The sequence below is a fragment of the Benincasa hispida genome, chromosome 7 (genome assembly GCF_027475165.1).
Source record: "Benincasa hispida cultivar pf3 chromosome 7, pf3_genome.v1.1, whole genome shotgun sequence".
Classification (NCBI taxonomy): domain Eukaryota; kingdom Viridiplantae; phylum Streptophyta; class Magnoliopsida; order Cucurbitales; family Cucurbitaceae; genus Benincasa; species Benincasa hispida.
In genome coordinates, this window is record NC_143484.1 from 13,216,898 (window position 1) to 13,224,743 (window position 7,846).

Sequence of the window (7,846 nt, forward strand, 5' to 3'; positions counted from 1 at the left end):
TACACGTTTAATCTTAAGAATTAAACGGAATATGAGAATTAATATTTAAATATGATTTAAATATAAGAAGGTGGATTTGTGTAAAATTAATTTAATATTTGATATTAAATTAATTAGAATTATTTAAATTGTTTAAATAATTATTTATTAATTTTATCAAGAAATTAATTTTGTAAAATTAATAATATTTTAATTTTTTTAAATCAAACTGATTTTTAAAATCCAAATTTGAAATTTAATCAATACAAAATAGAAAAATGGTTTTTCCATTAAACCTTCAACTTGCTAATATGAAACCCACTCTCTTTGGCTTCAATAACTCCAAGCATGAGTTGCATCTCATGCAACCATCTTCTTTGCATGATAGCCTGCAATATATTGAGAAGATTGGAGTGGAATTAAGGCATGCAAATACAGAATTTTTGCTGAAAATTCGTGTTGGAGAAGGTGTTCTTCAAATGGGTTGCTGTTGTGAGTTCTTCTCAAAGTTCCCTTCATTCAAGCTTATTTTGAGTCCCACAACTCAATCTAAAGCTCCAAGAGAATAGTGAGGAAGATCTTAAGGTGGTCTACAACAAGATTTGAAGAAGTTTGCAGCTGAAAATCGAGATTTGAAGAAGTTTTACAAAGGTATGACTTGAAACCCTCTTGTTTTAGTATGAGCATGCTTTAGTTTCTGCCAAAATTAATGAATTAGAGTGCTTATTGATCCTTATTGCTTCCGTTGCTTGCTGATACATTCCTATAATAGTTGACATGATGTATGAGATACATTAATTGGAGGAAAAGGATATAATTATGATTTATATCTTGTGGAGGAGAAAATGACTATGGTTTATATATTGCATATGATGTGATATTAAAACTATAGATTATAAATATAATATGATTATATTTATTTTTAATTAAACAACTATAAGATAATTGTTAGCGGTTTTCTCCATAACCGTATGTGATAGTGGGAGGTTACATTCAGTTTTTGTAACCGAAGGATAAAATGAAAATAGTTTTCATTTTGCAAAGAGATCGGATAATCGCTTCACGAATTATACACTGCTCATTGTCTAGCTAACGAGAGTACACACGATAGCTCAAGTTGTCCTAAACGATCGTGTACACTCGCAGCCGACCTAAACAGTCGTGTAGCTTTTTACTAAGCGATCGCGTGCGACAGCGATTTACCTAAACGATCAGGCCCATTTTATTAAACGATCGTGCACCATTTGCTAAACGATCAAGTACCTGTCTATACAATAGACACAAAATCTCTCCCACTTGCTTGGTCGTTGTAAACGATCGTAGTTTCCTCCTCCCCTCTACCAAATCCAACAGAACCCACACCTTCTGAATTCTCACTCTGAGAATATCGAGGTTACTGAGTGGTGGTGTCCTCCTTGCTGCCTATTCATGTAGAAGACCATTCGGTGGTGAGCAACAGCGAGATTTGGTGGACGATAGACTTACCGATCACAGCGACAGCGAGAGTTGTTGATATTGACGAGAGCGAGAGATCAAGAGAAGAAAAGTTCTTCAAGAGGCATGTCTCTCGTTCCTTTGTTATTTTTCTAGTTAAAAGCATGTCGTTATTTGTTAGTAGATGCATAGCTTGTATGTTTGTGAATGCGGTTTTTCTGTCACAATAAATTTGGAACGATCTTGCTTCCGCTCATAAGTACTCTTTGATAAGAGTTCCTTCAATCCCATGCATTAGAGATTAAAACAGTTGATGCCACTTTAATTTCCATTGAAATTGAAGTGGCATGAGGTGTTATAAATCAAATTGAGCAAGTAGTCATGCATGCATAATTCGAATGCATAATCAATTGGTTGAAAACGATGATCGGATTTATATTGAATGCCTAACTTGATCTGAGAACTAAATGAACCAATTACTGTTTACATTTATCCCTTGCAATTTATTTTCCTGCATGTTTTCAAAATTAATCAAAACCCAAAACCCCGTTTTTATTGTTTTTCCAGTCAAATTTAACTTAAGAGAGAAATAGTTCTGTGTCTCCCTGTGGTTCGACCCTGTACTTACCACTGTTGCTTAGTAATAGGATTAGTTCGGTAGTTACAAATTTTCTTTTGTTTCGTGGCTCTTTTTTGGAATTAAACGATACCAATGAGGGTCCAAACAAGGAGAAATAGTCCTAAGAGGTGCAACGGTAGGGGAAGCCTCAGGAGAGGAGGGTAAAGTAGTATCATTATGGTTATGTGAATTAGAATCAATAAAGGAAGAAATAGGAGATACATAAACTGTATTAGATGTATTTGACATTAAAGAATTAGATGACGAGGCAAAAGGAAAAGACATTTCATCAAATAAATCATGACGAAAGATATGAAGACGACCATCAAATGAAAGAGTTACTATAGCCAATAAAGGTGCAGGGAATAAATTGAAGAGATAGTTTATGAGCTTGATAAGCTTGGGAAACCATTTACACCCAAAAGTTCTTAATGAAGGATAATTAGGTTTAACGCCAAAAAGCTTCTCCAAAGGACTAACACAATTTAATACTGGTGTAGGAAGCCTATTAATAAGATAAACAACATTAGCAAAAGCTTCATCCCATAATGATAAAGGAAGAGAAGCTTGAGAAATGAGAGTTAAACCAATATCCATGATAATGCTTTCTTTCAATAATGTCATTTTGTTGAGTTGTGTGAGGACATGTAATGCGATGTTCTATGCCGTGTAATGTAAGAAATGGTATAAAAGGTTTGAATTCACCACCCTCATCAGTTTGAAGACATAAAATAAGTTGACCCAACAATTTTTTTAATAACAAGTTTAAATGTCAATAAGGCACAAAAAACTTCAAATTTAGATTGAAGAAAATAAATCTTGTATGTCTACTGTAGATATCAATAAAACTCATGTAATATCTAAACCCATTTCAAGATAAATTGCAAGCAGGGCCCCACAAACCACACACAATAAGTTGTCGTGGCTGAGTATATTTAATTGTGGAAGTTAGAAAAAGAAGAGCATGCTTTTTCCCTAAAGCACAAACATCACATAAGTGTATTTTATTTTTATTCGCTGTGAAGTACAGAGAATTCTTAAGAATAGATTGAACAAGAAAATTTTGGTCTAGACGCCATGCCAGATATCAACAAAATTAACAAATGAAGTGAAAGATGGAGTGGAGATAGCACTATACACTTGAGGATTAGTTATGTGGTTTCCAGACGCAGTGGAACTTTTATGAGATGTAGTGACATTGAAACGGTAAAGACCCTTATGGAGCTAGTAGCCCTTGGAGAAGCATGGGGCTAGTAATTCGATCCTTCACATAACAAACACGAGGGTGAAGTTCAAAATACACATTATTATCTTTAGCGAATTGAGATACACTGATCAAGTTTTTTTGTAGTGGAAGGAACATGAAGAAGATTGTTTAACACAAGAGATCGAGTAGATGAAGTAGAAGAAACAAACGATGAAGAACCATAATGAAGAATCAACAACTTAAGACATTTGCTGCATAGATCTGGCATCCTCCTCCATACTTAGATTTAGTAGTTAGGTTATTGAAGTTGTTTGTTAAATGATCTGTAGCTCCCGAATTAGGATACCGGTTACTATCATATTCAGATCATGAGAGGCCACCATAGTTGACATCTATGAAAAACCGTTTTGGTTAGCAGAAACAAAGGTGGCATTATTATTAGAAAAACTTGATTGAGTAGTCTGAGGGGGGTATATATCAAAAGAAGCTTTTGTCTGTAATATGCCCAAATTTGGTGAAAATTTGGTATTGAGGCTTGTTTCTGTTGTTTCAATTATTGTTATTTGATCGCCCCCTTCAATTTGACCTTCCTCATCCATGACCTTTCTGATAATTTCGATTGGACTGATGGGAATTGTTTTGCCTTGAAGAACTATCTTCTTTCTTTTCTAAATTTTGTGAAGCAAGATTAGCAGAAGGCAAGAAACCTTCTAGACTAATTTTGTTCTCAATCCTGGTCTCCTAAGTAAGCAATAACTGAGTAATATCTTGGATAGATGGAGAGTCTAAGTAAGTAATAACTGAGTAATATCTTGGATAGATGGAAAGTCAATTCAGATATCACAGAGATCATAAAACCATATTCAAAACCTAATCCAACAAGAATATAAAGAATATGATCATCTCAGGATACATGCTTATGGACTGAAGCTAGGGCATCAGCGCATTGTTGAATTTTCATAAAATATTCCTTCAAAGGCATGGCTCCTTTCTTAATATTCTGCAATTGGTTTTTAAGTTGCATTGTCTGAGCAAGACATCGTGCTAAGTAAATACATTGGAAGGTTGCCCAGATTTCTTTAGTTGAACTTGTTGGGTTTTATGTCCTAAAATTCGTAGATAAAAAGTATAAATAATTTATTGTCATCAATAAAGAGTTATCGATGTTAGTTCAATAAGTGTTGTTGATTATGTTGAATTCGTTTTGTTTTAATAACCCTAAATCCAATAAACTAACATCTTAGGTTGTCTTATGAGTCTTGAACTGTATGTGGAGACATACATGGATCAATATTCAAGATACAGCCTAAAGGGTCTATAGTATAGGGATAAAGTTGGGAACTTTATCCTGGTGACACTATGGATATGACCCACTTTGTATTTTATACAAACGCAATGATCCAACACATTCGTGTAGGCGACATGCGAGTGGAGGTATCTTATGTAATGAGTTTGCATAGGACTGAACCGTGAAATAGTAACCACTAGTTGTAACTCTGTTGACTAGTTAGGTTTCTATTTTAATTGATTACCTAGGTAACTTAGTCTTATTTCTGAGTCTATTATGACCTCCTGTTCACGAGAGATTGTCTTTTGATTTGTATGGGTGAGAGTAGCCAGTTCGCATACTCAATATTCCTACCATTTTGGAGACAAGACCGAGTGGGGAGCTGGGAACATAATAATACAAGATGGATTTCACTCCTTCCAAACAATAGGATAAGTAAATGAGTGTTCCCTTAAGTAGTGTCTTCAAGACTTGAACAAAAAACCCTACCCTCTCACTGGCTCGAGAAGAGTTTCTGTTTAATGATTAGACCATAAACATGTTGTTCATTAGAGGAGCACTGGTACTCAAGGATAAAGAAGTAACCCAGGGGTAAAATGGTAATTTTGATCCAGCTGGTATTACGTGTTGGGGTTGATGCCCTAAATCTCGTAGGGTCCTATAGTTTGTAAATGTTTTGTACAAACTCATTGTTTATTTCATCAAATATATGGTATTTTATTCCATATTTTTTGTATCATTAACCACAAACCAATTAAACTAGCATTCAGGGTTATCTTGTAGCTTAAACATGTATGTATAGACATACGAGTGGATCATGTTTAAGTGATAACCTAAATAGTTTATAGTAGATGGATAAGGCTGGATACCTTATCTTGGTGACAGTACAAGTATGACCCGCTTTGTAGGTGTTACAATTATTGTAAAGTGCTACAAATGATCTGGTCCTGATCATTCATGTGTAGACATGTGAGGGGGAATATTCTATACAAAGGGGTTTGTATAAGACCGGACCACGAAATGTTTAGTCTTATTATATAACACCGTTCATAATCGAGACTTACATTTCACTAGGATGACTATAGGTAACATGACTTGAATTCTGAGTGAGATGTGAACTCCTGCCTGAGCGATCCTTTGATTTGTATGGGTGAGAGTGGCCAGATCGCCGACTCGATAAACTTACCATTTTAGGGATTCGTCTGATTGGAGAGTTGGGAACATAACTACACAAGAAGGAATTCACTCCTTCCCCGAGGTCGGGGTAAGTAGATAAATTGCTCCCTTAAGGGTTGATTTCGAGCTTGAACAATGTGGCGCCACACCCTCTCCTAGCCCGAGAGTGGTTTAGTCATAGTTGGACTATGATCTATTGTTCATTAGAGGGATCAGTGGTACTTAAGAGTTAGATGTAACTACAGGGGGAAATGGTAATTTTGGCCAAACTGTACTCACGAGCAATTGTGGAGGGTCATCGTACTATTGATTGATTATATACAATTGATACATAAATATATCTGTAGTGCGAAGAGTGCAGTTGTTGGTCTTTAGTGGAGTGCCCGACAGTTAATTGATGGTGAATAATTTAATTAAAGAATTTAATTAATTATTCACAAACCATTGGAGCTTCAAGCTACAGGTCCATGAGGTCCCTTCAGTAACTCAACAGAGTTTTAATGAGGATCAAGTTTTGGATTAATTTGAATGGTTCAAATTAATTGAGGAAATTAATTATATGTGATATAATTAAGTTTATTTAATTATATATGATATAATTACTATAATGTATTTGATATATTATAAAATAAAGTATTTGTGAGAGGAATTAAATGTTTGAATATGATTCAAATGTTAACTATATGAATTAGATTTATATAGTTAAAATTTAATGTAAATGTGAATTATATTAAATGCCATTAGTGAGAGAAAAGAAACTATAGGTTATATATTGTATATGATACAATATTAAACTATATGTTATATGTTGTATATGATATAACATGTGATTGTTGGGGTTGATGCCCTAAATCTCGTAGGGTCCTATAGTTTGTAAACCTTGTATAAACAAACTTGTATGTGATTAATAATATTTGATATTTTATTCACTTTGTCTATAAAATATGTGATATTTTAGTTGCATTAATCACAAATCAATAAACTAACATCCAAGGTTATCGTTGCAACTTAAACATGTATGTGGAGACATACAGGTAGATCATATTTAAGTGATAACCTAAATGGTCTCTAGTATATGGATAAGACTGGATATCTTATCCTGGTGAAACTACGAGTATGACTCGCTTTGTAGATGTTACAAATGTTGTAAAGTACTATAAATGATTTGATCCTGATCATTCATGTATTAGACATGCGAGCGGGAATATTCATACAAAGGAGTTTGTATAAGACCGAACCACGAAATGTTTAGTCTCATTATCTAACACCGTTCATAATAGAGACTTTCATTTCACTAGGATGACTATAGGTAACATGACCTTAATCTTGAGTGAGTTGTAAACTCCTACCTATGAGGTGATCCTTTGCTTTGTATGGGTGAGAGTGGCTAGATCGCCGATTCAAAAGTCTACCATTTTAGGGATTTGTCTGATTGAGGAGTTGGGAACTCAGCTACACAAGATGGAATTCACTCATTCCCCGAAGCAGGGGTAAGTAGATATATATATATATATATATATATATATTGTTTTGTATATATCTTTATCGATAAATATTGAGTTTCGATGTTGCATGAGGTTGTTTGATTTCAAAAAGTCGAATCTTTTGTGAGTTAGGGGATGTGAGTTATTAAATTGATTTGGGATTTATTATGTATTTTTTGTGAAAATGATAAAATGATTTTAGAGCATATTGTAAATCTTCATATATAAAATAAGATTTTTGTAGTTTAAATTTTGTGGGTTTTATATTATGAAATGATGAAGCCCGATCGAGTATGCTTCTCAAGGGACCAGGGCACATCAGGAAGAGATGAAAAACTGGGTGGGTATCTTTAGCTTGGGTCGGGGAAGTTGAATTCTACTTTTTTGCCCCAATCAAGAACCTGGTCAAGTAGTGATCAACAGATAGGATAAGAGTGGGTATCTTTACCTTGGACCGATTTTGTTTTTTTTCCTTGGTTAAGACCATGGTTGAGTAGTGATCCGGTCTCGTACCCAGCTGGATGGGGTTGTGAGCTATGAAGGAGAGGGTGGCTCAGGGGTGGGTTGTTGGGTAGGGGGTGACACGATGTCGGGACGTTAGCCACTTGTTTTTGCTTTGATCTCATACCCAATTGGGCATGACTTTGAGCGGGGAAAGG